The following is a 19,483-nucleotide window of genomic DNA, read 5'->3' as shown; positions in this document are numbered from 1 at the left end:
GACCCCTCACCACCAGAAGATATAATCAAAATAGCTTTAAGAACTGCAGCGAATGATATGTACCCTGCTCTAAGCTCTGTGTCAGGCGTTCAGATCCTGGGGAGAAACTCACTATAAATACTTAATAAAATTCTTATGAAATCAAGTAATTTTTTTGAGTCTGTGGTTTCCTCACAATTATGTATATTTTCACCAATTCAATGACAATGATGCATCATACATGACTTGAACAACTATGTGACCTTATGGACAATAAACTGCAAATCAAAATAGAAAACGCTGTCTTTATTCCCAACACGTGTACAATTGACATCTCAAGCTAGAATAATTGAGAAAACAGAAACCAGGAAGAATTTGCAGTGATGTATGAACAGCCTGCACTCCTTTAAAGAAGATTCATTTTTTATGAAGTTTAAAAGTTCAGTACAAAGACAGGATTAAAGTATTTCATAGCACTTCCTAACTCTCAGAAATATGACCTATCTTCTTTTTTTTCACAATTTAAAGTATGTTATTGTAGTGCAGAAGATTGAGAACAATACTAGGTAACTATTACTGTACTCAGAACATTACATATGAGCATTTAGCATTCTTTGTACAATTCAGCTCTGTGATCCTCCTTTTCTTTTCAGAGTATTTCCTAGGAAAAGGCATTTTTCCTGAATTTTCTACTTTGACAGCCACGGGTATATATGGTAGATATAAACAACTACATGCTGAAGTTCAATATGAGAGCTGTGTTCAAGAAAAACAATTTGGGTGTGAAAGTTAAGTCTTTTCCCCCCACTTTACTTAAGAGAAACAAAATAAAATCTCATACAATGGAATTTTGGGGCTAACCCAAATTTTTCTTTTGATCTAAACCAAAAAAATACAGTATATACTTTTGTTCTTTTTTGTTAACTTTAAAATAAAAATAATATTTTGCAGGTTAAAAAGTTGATTGCAAAGCATTTTGAAATAAAGCAGTTTAGCAGTATCAAACCATACCCACCATTATTTCACAGTATGTTTTCAGTTTCCTTCTTCATTTTTGACTGAAACCACGTTTTGAATTCAGTGTGAACTCACAGATTCTTTTGATTCCCTTGAAACTTCCTTTTGTTTGTACATGACTATTCAAGCAAAATATATGATGTAACTATAAAGGGTATACCCTTACAGGCTGCATTTCCTGCAAAACAATTAACTATTTGTTCAGGAAAGCATAATGGCTTTCAGTTATTTCTGTATAGCCACCTTCATTTTAACTACTCATCTCAAGAGCCCACTAATTCCTAAAAGACAAAATTATATCATCTACCAGCTATTTCTACCTCCTTCTCCTTCCACTCTTCCTCCCTGTATTCTTTTCATCCTTCAAAACATCTCTGATTCACACAGTAATGTCTCCTTGACCTTGACTTGATACATTATCTTGTCATCTCTTGTCTTGTTTTCTCCATATCCTTTCTTGGGTCATCTCATCTCTACTTTCTATGCCATGCAATGCCAGGATATACAAATGCTAATAGGATTTGAACCTATGAATCAAACAAGAGAGTGCCTTACTATCCTTTTTGTGAAACAAGAATATTTGTGAGCCCTCATTATGCTCAAGGTTTGATTGGTTTGGCACCAGAATTATGTAAGATGGTTAGATGGTTATACTTTACTGACTAAAAAAAGATGGAATTTGTGACAAGTGTGTCAGGGATGGGCTCAAAGCATTCATGACTCCAGAGTTCCTGGAAACAGCCAAAGTAAGGCCAAACAGCGTAACTTATTTCCCATGTACACGTTTCACAAATAGCCATGAAGACAACTTGCCCTCCCACAGTCAAGAAGAGATAAGTCACATTAGTTATAGCTTCTTGGTTGCTAGTTCCAGCCTAAATACTTCAGCTGGTGTGAACCGGCAACATTTCAGTAACATAAAAATAGTTCAGAAACAGCTAGAGATTTGCTCATTTTTCCAATAAGCTTCATTTCTGAAGTCCTAATTTCTAACCGTCTGAAAGGCTGCCATGCAATCAACAAGCACGTAAATTAATTCTTAGAATCAAGGAAATGAAGTAATAAATATGCAGCAACAAAAAACTTCTACTCAGTCAAAATCTGGTAAGATATCACCAGGTAAAATGGTGATCACATGGCAAGATGTGAAGTTTGGGAGCCCTTCTTTTTACTTTCCCAACCTAGCTGCTTCTCTCCACAGCACAACCTGGCCAGACCATATCTACATCCCTGTCTTACCTCACCATTGCTATTTATTGTTCCTGGTACACTGGAAATAAGTGGATGATTTTTCACGGGACTTTCTTATTTCTTCTGATAACATCACTGTTTCTTTGTTTATAACCCCAATGGTCTATTATCTAAGTAATTCTAGAGTTGCAGGAAAATTCTACCTGTCTCTACAATATTTTTCTAATTTCCAAATGTGTTGAGTTACTAAAAAAGGCATCAAGTTGGCCACTAAGCTACTAATAGCCACAGTATCAACTAGCCACAAAATAATCTTTTGGCAATTTATCAGTTTGCTCCCTATATCAAAACTTATTTTCATTACCATATAAATTTTCTGTTCCCTAATGATCCTACAACCATCAAGGAAACTGAGTCTAACCTCAATGAGTAATTGAATTTGACACTGCTGTCCTAATCCATTATATTGACATTACTAGTTCAGGCAAGAGAAACTTGTTAGGATAGCATGTGACCTGACCAGGCTTCTCTTCTCTACAAAGATAAGCTAAATTTTGCCCATATAGATGATGTGAACCTGTGTAGGGTTTTTTCATGTTCCATCAAAAGGCACCTAACTATTTTGGTTCCTATACCGTAACTACTATTCTTTCACAGAGTAATAAGGAATTCACAATTCAGAAACAAGTGACAGCAAAAATAACCACCAATCAGTATCCTTTTTATAATAGGGGAAATCAGTTCAATATTAGAGATACTAGTTGGTGCTTTAGGATGTTATTCTTACAGCAAGGCTGATAATTTTGGAGCACCATTCTACTTTGAAAACTATCTTTAACGTCTCATTTTAATGAAGATAAAAAGGTCAGGGAGAGCTTACCATCTCCCATGGACCTTTCCTAATCTGCCCTCCTTTTTCCTCCGTGCAGCTTAGTACTGGACTCATTGCTTAAGGTGACACAAAATGAGATGTAAGCCAGAGAGAGAACAGCGACTAGGGTCTCAGTCAAAGCTTTCTTGAAACCATTGTCCTTGGGGACAGGGAATTTGCAGGGCATTTGCAGGCGCTGTGCAGGCTATCTAGCTGATTAAGGATTTGTTTTTTGAGACATTAGGTAGGTTTTTCATGGATAAAATTTATTCAGTAAACTCTAACATCTCCCTTGCAGAACTTGTCACGTTTTCCTCTTATTCTCACCAGAAAGTTCGTTGACATACATTCTGCATACAATTCTTCCCATATGCTAGTATAGACTTTTCATCTCACTTCAGATTCCACACTTTCTTTCAATTATTTATCCCTCTAATTTCTACTTCAATTTTCAGAGCACAGACCTGGTTAGGCACATGGATATTCACTTATCCTAAATCTAAAGAAATAAAAGATCCAAAGACACATATGGATTTCACTCCTATGGTTCTTCCATCTTTGATATAGCTTCTAAAAAAACCTTAGAGAAATGATTAGAGAAATTGTTATGAAACAGGATTGCTAATTCAAGGAAATCAAAATAATTTCAAAAGAAAGAGGTACCCCAAGTGATTTATTGTATTTTGAGTGCAGAGCTCATTATTGGCCCTGTTGTACTGGGTTCAGTTCTACAGTGATTTGAGCATACTGTGGGATAGAAAATCAGGAATTTTGTTTCTTTCTCTAGCATCGACTGTCTGCATGGTCCTGTACAAGCAGCATAACCTCTTTGAAACATGAAAGCAAAACTGTATATTATCTACACCTGAAAAGAAACATTGGCTTAGTAGGATCTTTGCTGTTTATCTAAGCATTTAGGAGACAAAGAGGCAACACTCAGATTTTATTCCTTTCCTCATATATGCTGTTCTCCCTCATCAAACACTTCACAAAATTGGAACTCTCTGTCTCCTACTACAAATGGCTCCTACTGGGAAGCTACTTTTTCTAAATGTGTTCAAAATAGATCATTAGCAAGTTTGCCAAAGGAAAACCTGCATTAAGCTTTAAGATTTTATTCACCAAGAAAACACATTTTAGTTTCTCATTCTTAACCAGCATAAGGGATGACGTGTTCTTTTTTTTTAAAGGCTAGCACAGGCAAGATCACAGAACAAACTTGTTCATATCCTGAACTCAGACTACAGACATCCTCCACTGACTTTAGCATAAGGAAACAATAACTTAAATATATTTTTTTAAAGGTTGGCAGAATAGAGAATCCCTCTTATGTAGAAGACCTGAGCCATGGACTCAACAAGATTTTAACATTCATCTTACTTGATGCCATATACCTAGCAGAGTCATGATTTTTGTAATAATCCTCAACCCCAACCACATCTAATAAGGGTTTTCACATAAAGGTCATAATTCTCTCTCTCCCTTTGTTTATTTATAGACATGTTTAGTGATGACAAGAGAGCTATTAACCCAGTTGTTTAAATTAATTAAATTAAATTATTAACTGAAACAATACATAGTAGATAGGATATCATAATTTTATTTTGGTTTGGGTTTTGTTTTTTTTTCCTTCTCTTCATACACCTTTAAACTATAAATCTAAAGTACTTAGAACTATCAGAAATAGTTAAGGAAATTCAAATTATCGGGAATATTTACGGAATTGTAATAGTGTGTATTGTGGCGTTTTTCCTTTTTAGACTGAAACTGGTTTTCCAGGACGAGAAAGAGATTGCCAAGTATAATTATTTGAGGATTCTCCTGTTTTCAAACCACAGGAAAATCAACAAGCCAGAACATATGCATCCAAGAAGTTGTTCTTGTGCTACGTCTATCTTGTATCCCTACCCTGACTGAGCCCTTTTTGCTTTTTTCATTTGGTTTTAATCTACAGTGCGAGACCTATGGGGCAAGGACTAGGTAGTTTTTGGCTCCTTGCAGACCTTTAAAATAGAAATATTAAATGTGAATAATAATTAGATTTTAAAATGGCGATTCATAGAGCTTAAAAGTCATTCATCATGAGGTTTTCATTCTAAGGAACAGGACAGAAAACATGAAAAAGTATACTGTCTACTGTCTGTTCGTTATACCTTCTTGTTCTTGTACTCACAAGTCTTAGCTTAAATGCATTTTACGTAAGGTTTTCTATTGCCATCTCTATAGAAATGTCCTTCTGTGCTAATTGGATGTGTGCTATTATATGTGTAATGACACTTCATAAATTCTATGTGTTTTGAAATACGTCCTACTTCTTCTATCAGGCCACCTTAAGAACTGAAAATATCTCCACACAGAAGAAATGTAGCACTTCCCTCATCTGTTTCAGGAAAATGATCATAATTCAGAGCTAGAATGTGTCATTCCTTCCAGTGGGATAGCAGTTTCATGGAGTTAAGTCTTAAACAGGCTACACCACAACATACCTGAACTGGGTCATAATAACTGCAGGGGTTTGAACATTGTAAATTAGCTGGTTTACACCACCAGCAAAATGGCGAAAGATGAATATTGACAAATAAATATGAACTGGAGAGCACGCTCCATTAACATTTCTTAGTTGTTTGATAGAAATGACCAGAGGCACATATCGTAGAATAATAAACCTTTACATCTTTATGCACCTTTCCCCCTTTTTCCTATTTAGCACAAATTGACTTATCCCCTTGCCACCTAAAAGGACTATTGTTTGTAGAACAAAAAACCTGCTTACATATTTCATGCTGCTGTGGGGTTTTTTTTTAAAAAAGGGAGTGTCTCAGCTCAAATAATTCATAAATCAATCCATGAAGTGCAAAAAATGTCCCCATTTTCTTTCATTTTAGTGATACGAAGTTTAAAGGCTAGGGCTATTTTGGTGAAGTTAGGGTGAAAGTTATCCTAATCTTTAAAGCACAAAAGAAATGAATTTGCTATCAGTTTTTAAGTCGTATATAGACATTTATTTGATTCACACATCTTAGGTAGTCTTTCCTTGTGATGGATGGATTCAAGCTCTAAACTTTCTATTATTCCGAGATGGCCCTTGGTATTGTGCAGCAGGCTGCACTTACAGCATCTATTAGCAGAACATGCCTTAAACAAAATACATCTGTCAAGAAACAACTGACAGATCTACTCCAAAGGATTCCCAGGTTGAATGTACAAGAGAGTCACCAGTATTCTAACAATATTTGTTAGGTTCCTTGAAAGATTTCTCCCTTCCTAAATATCTGTTCTTCATAAAGCAGGCCAACTTCGTATTTCAAAGTGTATGTGTACATCACTTTCTACCCACGGAATCACACAGAATCACAGAATGGTAGGGTTGGAAGTGACCTCTGGAGATCATCTAGTCCAACCCCCCTTCCAGAGCAGGTTGCACAGGAATGCATCCAGGCAGGTCTGGAATGTCTCCAGAGTTGGAGACTCCACCACCTCTCTGGGCAGCCTGTTCCAGGGCTCTGCCACCCTCACAGGAAAGAAGTTCCTCCTCATGTTTAGGTGGAACTTCCTATGCTCAAGTTTGCACCCGTTACCCCTTGTCCTGTCCCCGGGCACCGCTGAAAAGAGCCTGGCCCCATCCTCCTGACACCCACCCTTTAAGTATTTATAAGCATTGATACGATCCCCCCTCAGTCGTCTTTTTTCAAGACTGAAGAGACCCAAATCCCTCAGCCTTTCTTCACAAGAGAGGTGTTCCACTCTCCTAATCATCTTGGTAGCCCTTTGGTGCACCGTCTCCAGCAGTTCCCTCTCCCTCTTGAACCAGGGAGCCCAGAACTGGACACAGTACTCCAGGCGTGGCCTCTGTATGTCTTCAGATCTTACAATTATCTGCAAGTGGCAGTTAATTTATATGATAACTTTATAAATATTCTAATTTTCTAACCCTTTCCTACAATGAAGCAACACGACAGCAATACAGAGGCTAAAGACTATGGACTAAGTTTTCTGTTGTACCTTTGCCAATTGTGGTCTGCAAAGACATTGACTGGTGAAGTGTTTACCTCCTCAATTAATCCTGTTTCAGTTGGGCATTTCTGTAGGAGTTGCATGATCTGGCAGTTATATAATCTGGCAGCTACACTTATACAAGTAAATAAGATGCTAAACCCAGTGTGGAATAAGAAAAAGGCTTTCACTACCAAGTATAAAGATCATCAGCACTGATTTAGAGGAGGAATGCGCAGTGGTTTGAAACCCCCAAAGTAAATCAAGAGAGGACTCAAAAGTAAGCTATCCTTAATAGTTTCTTTTATTTCACAATGACTCACCTGCTTCTCTCTGTTTCTGATAATTTTGATTTCTTGCTTATTTTTATACCTATAACAACATTCTTCATTGTGCATCTATTTTTGCCTGTCAAATGTCAAACCCCAAATTAGTGTCTTTCTTCAGTCATCTCCACCACAGTAGCTCACCTCCTAGATATGCAGCAGAGGAGGGAAAACAACATATTTCATGACAACCTGGCATCTAGCACTGCTCTCTTCAAAAGAGGCTTTTCGAGCTTGCTGTCTTTCCAGGTGACTGCTCAAAAATGATATAAAAATGCAAAGTGAAGTATTATATGAATATTAAAGGGACATAACCTTTACCTGGCTAATACCATTATTTATTAAACTGGTGACTTTGGCAGACAAATTGATGTCAGAGTTCATGGATTGCTTGGACCAATTTGAATGCTCCTCAGAGGCTAACAGAATCAAATGAGGTTCAAGTGCACTGAGAAAAGTAATGTCCAAGCATTCAGATGCACTGTTTGTGCCTGCAAGGACATCATGAAAAGCTTTACATAAGGCTTATCAACACAGTAGCTCCCAAAAGCATTTTTCCTTTGTCTACATAAGTCATCTTCACAGACAGAGGAAATGGGATATATTCGACAAGCCAGAAAAAGTGCCAGTAACTGGGATTTTGGTTAAGATCTGACTCTACCATAGAAAAGTATGTGAAAGTCTATGTTATACCTAAGCGAGAAGGAAAAATAAGTTTCTGGCTTTTCAGATCACAGTCCTCAAAGTTACAGTCAAGTCTTCCCCATGTTTTTGCCCATCTGTCTAATCGGCTATAAGCCTAGACAGCATTGGAATGGAGTCAGTGTCATTATCCCCTTGCTGTAATTGGCATGGCAGGATGGAGCAGCACGTACAGCCCTCTCCTGGTGTGAGAGAAAGAGTGAAGAGAAACCGAAGCAAGTGAGCCAGATGTCACGGAGACCCTAAGAAGTGTGCTGGGATCCAGAGGATGAGTGAACAAGCTGTCTGCTTTTACTACAGAGAAGCTCTGTTTCTTCCCATCCTCCATTTTCTTCGGTGGTGGTGGTTTTTACCTCTGACCAAAGGTGCTGTATTTCAGTAACTATGAGTATGAAACATTCCACTTCTGATAAGCCTTCCCCTTTTCATGTACTGGACATTGATACTACCAGGAGACTGTGAGGTAACAAGATTGTTTAAATAGCAATACAGAAAGAAAGAAAGAAAGAAAAGGACTTAATAAAAACTGAACAACCATTTTATTTTGACAGTTTCTTAATCTCTTTGGAAAACTTTCTTTGCTTTATCTCTCTCTCTAAGAAGGCCAGATCCCGCTACAGCTGTGACTGGAAAATATTCATACTTGGCCTTTAGACCAAACAAAATTGGTGCAAGAAGCAGGAAGGAGGAGAATCATTTAATTTTGGGGGGTGTGGTACAATACAATACTGGATCTATGTTAGAACTTTAAATGTTGAATGCCCATAGTTGAATCAAACCATTGAACAAGTTGGATAAATCTCAGGGCTGTAGTATGCCTTGATCTGTAACAACCTTCTACATCAATCCAGAATGCTATGAGACCTACTGTGGCTGTTTTTACCTTCCTCCTGCTCCTTCATGCATTTCAGGTTTTGTCTGGCAGCCTAGCCAGCACTGAGAGGTAAAACACCACTACGGTAGTACTGAACTGACATTAAAAAAACCAACAAAAATCTAAACAAAACAAAAAGAGAAATTGTAGTGTAATTTCCTTGTTAGTTTTATATCAAACAGTGCTTTTGGTTTCACCCTTTTTCAGGTTTCAGTTCTAGTGTGTGACATCCAGTTTGTTTCAGACCTCAGCAGAAGTGTTACATCCATAAGCGTTTAAATAATTCCAGAGTCCTCAGTTCAGAATTTACAGCGTTACCACACGTGTTTCTCCAGAATCAAAGGTGAAAGAGAATTAAATAGGTTCCAGATGGAATGGACTTTAGCTAAAGAGGAAAAGTCAGAAGCTTAACCATATGATAGACCTAGAGGCAACTCCAAAGCTGCCAGGAGCTGCCTTTGGAGTCTGCCAAGGAGACAGATGCTCATGCCAACAGTGCATAGATTGGCATCATTTATATCACATCAGGCCTCATGCTGTCACAGTGCCACAGTGCAAAGTACTAAGTCAGACAGCTAATATTTAGAAAAGAGCAATCACACTGCATATATTTAGATCATATATCCAGTAACAGTTTTTATATTATATTTACCCTTTTGGATCTTGACTTCTAAAACATGAAAGCATGTCTTATCTTACTGTATTCATTTAACTCTTAATGAAACGTTTGCAAGTGCACTGAAGCACAAACAAACTAAAGCATTCATTTTTATACCAATGCAAAACCTTGCCATAAGCAGTGATCAAATCCTTGATATTAATGTGCAAACTAGATCTTCCACTTACAAAGGAATTCCCCACAAGATTCAGGGAACGTTTTGCAGTTTTTTCCTCCTTATTTTCACCTTACAAAACATGAATATAAAGTGCAAAGCTGCAAATACATAAATACACAATACATACCTAAAAAGTGTTTTTCTTTTAGTGGATTCATGCATTGTTCCTAACTTCATGCTCTATCACTTGGAACATCTTTCTGTCTGAAAATGAATTATGCTCTGTATGGAGCATCAAGCCTAACCTTAGGCATCTAGCAGCATAGAACTGTACAGATGTATTACAGCAAATATCCATATTACACGCTGTGTCATGGCATTTGAACAAGTGCAAACTCTTGCATGCAATTTTGGATGCAAACTGGTTCAAACATGCCTTGTTTAGAGATCACTGTGCTGAGACTTCAGGTTTGATTGCACCGTCTGTTAAAAGCACACAGTTTCATGGAGTTCTCTGAATATACCTAATCATCATCTAAATCCAACATTAGTATAAAAGTTCTGAACAAAGTAGGGTGCAAATGGATAGAAACCACTGTCACAGCACAAAGTACATCAGTGACATCAGAAAAGAGCACTACTGCTCTGAAATACATCCATAGCAGGAAGGATTAACTTTGTTCTCTATGGAAATCCCACCATAAAGTGTGTTAAAATCTACCTCTCCCTGATTAAGAGCCTGAATAAACATTGACAATTATTTAACAGCTGTTTGGGGGGGGGGGGCTGTGCCATCCAAATATTGTGATTTCATTAAGGAGCTTTGTCCTAAAGAAGCTGAGGGACTGAGACTTCTGAGAACCCTAGAGCAACACGATAATTTTCCTACTGCAATACCTGGGCTTTACAAGGGGTTGATCTGGAAGCAACCTTGCAGATGGTTTACTACTACAGAAGTCCTCAGCAGCATGGCAAAACAGTATGGTCCTGGGGGAAAAAATAAAAACAAAATGCATCACCACTCTGTCAGACACTGCATAAACAACAACATTTTGTTTATTTCAGGGCTTTCTAATGCATTTCCTTGGCTTTCTATTCGTAACCACCAAACACTCATTAAAAATCCTACGTTCTCTGGCCATCAGAATAAGCATCTTCATACCAATGTGTTCTTGGCTGAATGTCAGCATCCTCCTCACGTGCCACAGAAAAGTACAGGTTCGCATCAGCTAGTAAGTTCTCCATCTCTCCCAAAAGAAATAACTGGATCCAACCTGATAGCTTCCTAAAAGGCTATGGCTAAGCATCTCCATCCCACTTATTTCATGGCCAAACATTCTCCCTGTGCACTCTTGAGAGTCTTTTTTGATACCAGTCAAAATATGTTTCATTTGTTTAGGCATATCAGCAAAAGTTCTCAGAGTAAACTGTGACTAGAGAGTCACATAATTGTGGCAGCTGGAGCGCAGATAAGACTCTTGCTGGATTTATTGACATTTGGAAGAGGCAAAGCAGTAGTTTCAAGAACTGATGAGGTCAGATTATCTTAAGCATGTAAGGTATGTTTGGAATTAGTATTTCTGGGATGAATAGCTCTCGTTGTCTGTAAACTGAAATCACACTTAGGACCCAATATACTGCTCACTTTACGTTAAAATATAATTGATCCAGTCTAAACAGCCAGATTTTTTTCCCCACAAGATATTCTTTATAACGTGTGCCATTGTGAATACAAAAAATATTTAAACCAAATTTATCTTTTGCAAACACTATAGAGATAAAAAATCTGCTCTTAAATTATATATAGAATATTTACATAACAGATATTTGAAAATAATGCAACATTATTTTGCTTAATCCAATCAATTTACATTCAGTTCCTTTAATGCCGCAGAAGTTATAAATCAGTGGATTTAATCTCTTCAGAGTTCAAATTGTCATTCTTTACAAATAGTACAGTCCTTAAAAAACACGTTATTATTTCCAATACCAAATATGAAAGTTATAGTTCCTTTGCAGAAATTAACATCTGCTTTCCTCAGAAAAGCAAACTAAAAAGCTTATTTTTGTTTCAGGAATTATGTCTTTCTGCTCTCAGTCCCGACAGTCAAAGGAGATGTCTGGCTGTTGTTTCATGAAAAGCACCTTTCTTATGTCTCACATTTAACTCTCTGTAAATTACACAACATTTAAAAATTACAAGTAATACCCCAAAACCCATCCAAAACCCATGGAAAGAAGAAAGGATGCTATACACCGGAGAATACATATGGCACGGAACAGATCGCAGTGTCATAGGAAAAACAAAAGATATCAAAAAAGGAATTCAGGTACTTCTGTTTCTTTTATCTGATTGCAAGAAGACAGTAAATACAACTGATTTAAATATCAAACAAAATAATTTTTTTCATTCCATCTTACAACAGTTTACCTGGGGAACTAATTGCCATATGAGCCTGCGTAAGACCAGTTACAAAGAAGCTAAATGTGTATTCAAATTGGGTAGAAAACAATCACAATGGAAGGAATTACAAATGTGTATATTAATATAGACTCCCGCTGAAAGATGTAAGCCATCCATTCACTGACTACGAAAGATTTCTGTAAGTGCTATTTTCATGCTATACGGTATATTTATTCTGAAACACATAGTAGTGGCCACTGCCAGACAAGGCACTGAAACAGATGCACTGCTAGTACATAATTAACATAACTTAGACTACTCATGTTTTTGGGGATGGGAGGGGAAGGAGAGACACTGAAAGCCAAAACACCCTTGTTTTTCAGCCGCTAAATTATTTTCCTTTGGTCCGTAAGTGAAACAAAGTTTTTTTGGTCTTAAAAAGATAACATTTCAGTCTGATATATTTTTGACATTTACAATCAAAAGAAGGAGTTTAAGAGAGGGGTTTTCCCAGTTTCGTTAACTAACCCCCTATCAGCTCAGACTACTTACTCCAAAGTCAGCAGTCCACACACAAAACTTTCCCATTGCAATAGTGACTATGTACATTGCTGGGGGCAAAAAACCATCTTCTGTGCTGTGACATAGCCTCTCCTCAGCAACACAGAAGGACCCTGGGCAAGGCTGGCTTGACTCCAGAAGCAGGGACCTCCTTGCTCTTATGGCAGTCTGTCTGAGCAGGCAGTGAGCACTCTAAGGAAACAGACACTTTTGGAGAATTCTTCCTTAATTAATGCCCACAGATAAGCCCCTGAAGTCACTTAAAAATCCAAGAGCCAAACAAGTCCAAACAACTGAATTCACTTAAATGTTATGACCATTCCTATCTTCCTTCTACTTCCTGTTATCACACAGAAAAGGACAGGATTACTGAGTCAGAGCAAAGGTTCACTGAGCTCGTTCTCCTTTCTTCATAAACAGCCGCAAAGGAATGTCTTGGGATAAGCGTAAGGCCAGGCCAAGCATACGCAGTCCTTTCTCTTCATGCACGCTCAGCCTCCAACCATTTTCAGCTCAGCAACCTGCTCAGCTCCACATCATCCCTTAATAACCTTCTCAGGACTTCCTTGCAATGAACTTGTCTGGTCTCTCCTGAGCCACTATGAACACATCCAGAAAACAGAAATGATAGGTTCCGTAGCTTCAGAGATTACACAGATATAAAGCATTTAAGTAGGACTAAATCATTCCTAAAATCTATTCACTCCATAAGTGACTAGAGTTAATAACATAGTTCCTGCTGGTTGGATAAGTGCTAAGTCCACTGCTAGATTTATTCACATACTCATTACTCTTTGCATTGCACCTAAATAACGGCGTCCTCATGTAGACCAAGACTCCTCTATTCTGGTATGTATAAATCAGAATAACCAGATTTCCCACATCTGCTTTTGTGCAATTGCAATGCAGGACCTCTAAATTACAAACAATTTTATTTAGTCTTAGATTGCTGCTGACCAAGAGGAGGTTTAAACAGTACAACGGTGCCCATGTAATATAAAAAAACCAAGTTAACATATCTTTAAAACCACAACCTTTAGAGAAGATAATATTTCAAATATATATATTTGAGTATAATATTTACTACAATGACAAATACCTTGTAGCTTGCCATTACTGATGTGGAAGATTATTCAAATTAGTGGGTAGTTCTACTGTTTTACTGAGTAAAGTAAATTCTATGCAAGTAACCATAAAGCTGTAGTTGCCGAACTATTTGTACAAAAAGATCACTTTTTTAGAAATTCCTAGGAGGTAAAAAAAGAAAGAAACTAAGACTATCTAATCAAAATATGAAACTCCCAGTAGGAGAAGAAAGCTTCAACCTTCCAGATATAAAACATATTACATAGCATTCACACTTGAGCAATTGATAGAATGGTTCAGAGAGACAGCCATGCAGTCAGCAGAATAGATAACCTTGGGGGAAAAAAGTATATGAAATTTCTATCCCTCCAGGTATTATTCATTTGCTGAAACTGGAGGAGCAAAGATCCAGAGCTTTACACCATTAAGACTACAAAGAAAATGCAATTAGCTCATATGCAGAAAATTTAAGTTTAGTCTGTATTTCGTTATGAAACTTCAAAGGGAAAAATCTCATTTTTTAATAATAGAAAATACCAAGTTATCTTATTTCAATCAGGTGTTACTGCAGTCAGTTAGAAATCGTGACTGATCTTTTCATTTGAAAAGTACAACACGGTTTTTCAATAGATATCGGCAATTCTTTAGGGCCCAATCCTAAGACAAAAGCTTTCCCGTTGCCTTCACAGATTTTGTATTAGGCCTTTAGTAAACTGAAATGAAACAAAATCCCAGAACACTTAGGCATGTTGCCATTTATCAAACAGCCAACTAAAACTGCAACAGCATTCAGAGTCACAGGCTTTCTATCATTTCCAGTGAAATATGGTCCAAGCGGAATGCAGGATCAAATTCAAACACTTACTGTACAATAGAGGAAAGAAATATGCCATAGCACTAGGCAAACTACAAGCAATAGGAATATTAACAATGGTTATATAGGGAAAATATGTAGCCCTTATCCTATATACAACCCTCAAATGAACCAAAATACTTTCTGATGTCAGATGATGGCAACTATATGACTGAACTATTATTTTTTTAATCTGAAGATTAGCCAATATCTTTTAAAGAAATTTAGACAAAATTCCCTTTTGCCAAAAAAGTTAAATCTCCTCATGCTAGTAGTTAGAGATACTCTCCTTCCATGCTGAGTACACAGATAATTTCCACTTTACTTCTATAGGCTACTTGTCACCCACCTTCAATGGCAGAAATTTAAGTAATATAAGAACATATCCAAACCACACTCAGATCCCAGTGCAAAAGCCTGGACTCCTGAAGAAAGAAATACGCAAAGACATGCAAATTTTCTCCATTTTAACAAGAATTTAGGAATCAGAATGAAGAATACATGCCACTCAAGACAGGATTTCTATACTTGCATTAGGAGCTGCTAGTCATATGCCTGCTAGTTCAAAAAATCGTGCCTGGGCTTGCATCACCATTCCACCACCATTCTGTCAATGGCTTAAGTGTGAATGCTATGTAAAATGTTTTAAATATGGAAGGTTGAAGCTTTTTCTACTGGCCTTTCATATTTTGATAAGACAGCCTGCTACTAGAGTTCTTTACTTGTCTTTACCTAAGGTATTCACAATTTAGAAATAATTTAGACTTCTTGAATATTTCTGGAGCTTCAGGTAATTAAAAGGTTGAAAAGCATCCCATTTCAGTTTTTAATTGGGAATGGTTCTACTGCTCACCTGTATTTAAGTCATTAGATAAAATACTTCATACAGCACAAAGATGGAAATTAAAAGGGAGATTATTAACATTACAGCCTGCTAACTGGCACATAAAAAGCACTACAAATACCCACATCAGTCAGTCTGTATACAAGTCACATCACTAAGTTCAACTTAATATTATTAGGAAGTATGTAACAATAGCAAATACCTCCCTTAAGACAAAGATTTTCTTTTTCTTTTTTTATTTTTAACCCTTTTAAAATTAATACATTTACTTAAAAGCTTCAGAGTATTTGGATTCTCACAACAGCAAAAATCCTTTTAATCTAGAACAGTTTTAAAAGTTAACAGAAACTTTTAAATAGTTTTGATCTTCTCATATCTTCATTTTTACTCCAATAAAATATTTATTAAAAGAATAATTGTGTCAATAATTCCACATACTATACACCCTTGAGTAAAGGCTGGAAACAAATATTACTGCATTCCTGTTGTACAGTATTTGCAAGATTAATTAGGACTAAAATTTAGCATGAAATCATACTGGATAATTTTTTTGTCCTCACATGCTATGATTTCTACATTATGATTGAAGTCTTTTGCCATTCTTTAAATCTAAAGTCTGGGAGAAGCTATTCACTAACTCTGAGTTTATGAATCCAAAATAATGAAATCATGTCTTTTCTTGTTTTAAAGCCTACTTGATCACTAAGGATTGAAAAGAAAAATCAGTGGGCCTTTACTATAAGGCTTTCCAAAGAAGATATAGAAACTGATAGATCAGATGCTTGATAAGTGGCAGATTGCCAGAGAGTTATCCATATGGCTTTCCAGATAATGTCTGAATATGATGAAAGTTTTCTTTGATTGAAAAGCCTCCAGTTTCAGACACTTTTCCTCACACCCTGAAACTTGCATTAGTAAGACTCAATTCGGAACAAGTTTTCTGTGCAAAACGCATTCTCATTTGGCCAGAAGATGGTAAATCATTATCATAACATTCATCTGTGTTTTCCAGGCTCTTCAGAAGTCAAGAAATTAGCCTTGCTGTAAGAATCAGCTCTCCCTGGAAAAGTCACGGCATGGAATCAAGAGAGGTTCAACTCTGCTAAATATGATGGAAACAAGTTCCATCAGATTTAAGCACCAGATCTATACGAAGGGGTTTCTGTTTCCTACAGTTTTTTTGCAAAATGGGCAAATATCCATTTACTTTAAAAGTCCCCCAAGATTCCTAAATGACCTATCAAATGGATTGCTTGATTCTGTAAGTGAAACCAGGCATAATCTGACCCTAACTCAACACTTTAGTGACACAATAGCACAGAAGCAGCCAGTAAAAGTTGCAAGCGCACAGAATCACTGGCAACGAGGCTGTATGTAGAAACTCAGGGTGAAAGGAGGATGATATCTGATGAATCCGAGCGGATCTTTGACATTGCTGTTTATATTGGTGGTAAAATCAAATTTGTTGATCAAAATGTTCACGCTGTTAACCGCTTAAGTACTTTTTTGTATCACTGGGCATTGCTAAGATTGTTTTGCAGATGCTTAGGAGGGCAAACAGCTGCTTTCCTATATCTTAAGAACTCCTAATTTCCAGAATGAACATAATACATTATCTACCAGCTAATACTTTCATGCTTATATTTTTAAACTGAATATAGTGTCTTTTACTCCACAGACCTCTAACCAGTGCACACAGATGTCCCAGAAGTAGAAAAAGTAGTAAAGACTACTTGTACTTCAGGCATTTTATGAGGTTAAAGGGGGAAGAATGCAATGCTCTAATTCAAACAAAGAGTTTAAATGTGATTAAGTGGCAAGTTAATGAATGTGGCACAGTCCAGGTTACATATTGACTTATGACTCAGTCATTTTAGAGTTCATATTCAAAAAACTAAGTCTCTGCTACCACTAGTTGACCAAGTTTATACTTTTGCTTTGGTTTATGCTTCAGATTCGGATAAGGTGTAGCAAATATGATTCGTCTTTTTTAAAAGTCCAATCCTTTTTGTTAGAAACAAATCCAGTTTGTTTATTAATCTCTCAAATATGTCAAATGGATTTTTAATTGAGAAGTAATTGCATTTTGCCTTATACAGTCTTTGTTGATTTCATAAGCTTAACATCAATCCTTTGGTGATTTCTCACCTGATAAAGAAATAACTTATCTAATTAATCATGTTGTGTAATAACAAAACTCCTATTTAGAGGTACAATAATTAGATTGGGAAAATGCTAGGAAAACAAGAAAATTATTCCCCAAGGTAGGGGGATTGTGGGTTGTACTTGAAAGGAAGATATGCAGTTTGCAAAGTTGATTAATTAGTTTTATGGGGATCTCAAAAAGCTTGGTACTTTGAAGTATGCAATCAGTTTGGAAAAAAATATATCTGTGCTAGAAAGATACCTTGTACCAACTTTCAAAATATTATCTGTGGCAAAACACAGCATTTGCTTTGCTATATGAAAAACCTGTTTTCACTTTTGGAGACACAGTATGATAAATTTTGGCAAGCTGAGTGATTTCCTATCTATGATTCATTTGGCAAGGCAGAAATGCTAAATAAGAAGCTTGCCTTGAATTTACATACCCCATCCATACAGTATCAGCTGCAGCAGCTGAGAGTAAAGAAGATGCTAGTTCAAGTGAGAAGTCTTTTTGGACAAGAGTCTGTAATGAATCATACTTAAAATATGTGGTCATTCTCTGCCATGTGCATATTTTTATCACTCTTATTAGACATCCAAAAAATGTAAAGATCTCTCTCTACATCTCATTTTGAGACCTGTGGCAGAGATGAATAGACAGTTTAAATGAATGATTCAAAGCTGACAACCTCAGCAAACTGTGGTTCAGAGCAACTGTGTGCAACACAGCTGTGGAATCACGCTGAAAATATCACCCTATCTGAACATATGTACAAACCTGAAGAACGAATGAATTGTGTCCTGGAGGGGAAAAGACAGGAAAAGAACACTAAATTCAGTTAGGCACGTGAAAGGGTATCTGAAAAGTCTCTTCAGTACAGATCAAGAATTCTCCTCTAAAAAAGCAAAAATATAAATGAAGACAGTCAAACACAGGGGAGCTGCTGGTTTCACAAAGCTGTTCTGAACTTCCATTTCCCTTTCTCAGGGCACAATTCGAATAAAGACAACAATTCTGCCTGAATAAATCAAAGAATAAAATACTGAAAGTACATAAGAAAGAGTCTTATGGTTTCAAATGAGTATCTGGAAGTGCAATAGGACACTGAAGTTCAATAGCTTGACTATTGTATAAGCTCTTTGAAAAAAGGACTTTTTTTTGGCCAGTAGTTGGCTTGTGATTTGAGCTATTCAGCAGTAACAAAATAAAAAGAAAATGAGATAGCAGTTTATGCTTACTCATTTCACAACTTTTCTTAAATATGTCACGTAGTTAAGTGATAAATAATAAAAGCAGCAGCCCAAATTCCTCAGTTTTACTAATTTCATTATTCTCTCCTGCCCTTTAGAAATATGACTATTCCCACTTCCGAAACTCAAAAGAACGTTATTTTCTCTCTCAACTCTTTAAATGTGAGGCCCATCAGCCCATCTTGACAAGATTAACCTGCTTCATAATGCAGGATCTGCCTCTTGTGGGATACAGCAAGGCTATATCACGTATAGGCTATACATATATGATTTTGTGGCCTACATCACTTTTCCTTGCCTATTTTTGTGATTAAATCCTACTTAATAGGAATTCTACAGGACTTCCTGACATATCACCATCAAAAGGTCCAACATTCAAAATAAATTATTTTCATAATCTTCCAAATGACTGTCAATAGAAATTGGACATAATAGAGAATTCTGCAAAAGTTATACAAGTTCCAAAGTCAACACAGCCCTAGACTCCCACATTACCATTAGGTACTTCATTTCTACACTATTCAAGTTCTAGAACTATAGTTTAATCTAAGAAGCATAATGTTTTTTGCATAATCCATTTTAGACTGTTTAATCCTAAACGTATTTT

This window comes from Larus michahellis, chromosome 9 (assembly GCF_964199755.1).
Source record: "Larus michahellis chromosome 9, bLarMic1.1, whole genome shotgun sequence".
NCBI classification, from domain to species: Eukaryota; Metazoa; Chordata; class Aves; order Charadriiformes; family Laridae; genus Larus; species Larus michahellis.
The sequence above is the reverse complement of the archived record's forward strand: the minus strand, read 5'-3'. Positions refer to the sequence as shown.